Genomic DNA, 1,013 nt, shown 5'->3' on the forward strand with positions numbered 1-1,013 from the left:
GTCTTTTAACTGCAGGTTCAGATTGTGTCAGAGTCTGACCATCAACACCTGTCAACAGAAATAAACAGGACAATAAAAAATAATTTATTTTTAAGCTAGAATATCATGAGAACATGTAATTAGTTTTTGAGTTCTACCTGCACAGCAGACAGTCAAAAGTAGCAATACTGTCCTACAGCCCATCTTGTTTAACTCTGTCTGTTCATTTTCAGCAGGCAGATAAGTAGAGGTGAAGACATCTAAACATTTGCATTGACTCCACCTACAAAGTAAGAGAACAGAAGTAGGAGAAGTGATTAATCATTAAAAAGCTTTTACTCAAATTCACGTGAATTCAAATTCCAAAAAAATAACACAAGTTTTATTCCCACATTTACAAAATTTATAAAATTTTAAGTGTGAACAGCTAATAGCTGTTTAGGAAAAATGTTGCAAAAATACTACTTCATACCTGTCAAGCTGTTATTTTTTGCATTTTTCAAAGATGTAACTAATGAAATTGCACAAATAATGTGTTTATGCAACAGACTGGTAGTAAGAAAGTGCCTAAAACCCTAAAAAGTTAATTCTGTTAGTCTGGATGTTGTGTTTTCAATGGGGGGAACTCGTCCAAGTGACTTCTTTAGTCTCAGCTGAGTGCAGGTTTTCCCAACCTTGTAAACAGTGCATTTGCACAATGACTGAAACTAGCACCACTTATCAACAATGGGCTGAGAGGTTAATTCCATGTTTATTAACAAATTGTCATTAACGCTGATCACAAAGAGTTGGGGAGTGGCTTGAATCACAGCATTGTAAGATGCTGGGATTGCATAGATGATCTTTCATGTTTTTACATAAATGGCCTCCCTGACTCCCCGCTCAAACCAGTGTTCCTTCTTGTCCAGGATGTGTGCATCCTCATCACTGAAAGAGTGACCACCGGCCTGTAGGTGTAAATAGGCTGGCCTGCCGAGTTAGCCCTTCTGTGTTGTGTCATCTTCTTGCTAGAGGTTGTTTGGTGTCCACAATCT

The sequence above is a fragment of the Pundamilia nyererei genome, unplaced genomic scaffold (assembly GCF_000239375.1).
Source record: "Pundamilia nyererei isolate P.nyererei 1_Seehausen unplaced genomic scaffold, PunNye1.0 scaffold00321, whole genome shotgun sequence".
Taxonomy (NCBI): Eukaryota; Metazoa; Chordata; class Actinopteri; order Cichliformes; family Cichlidae; genus Pundamilia; species Pundamilia nyererei.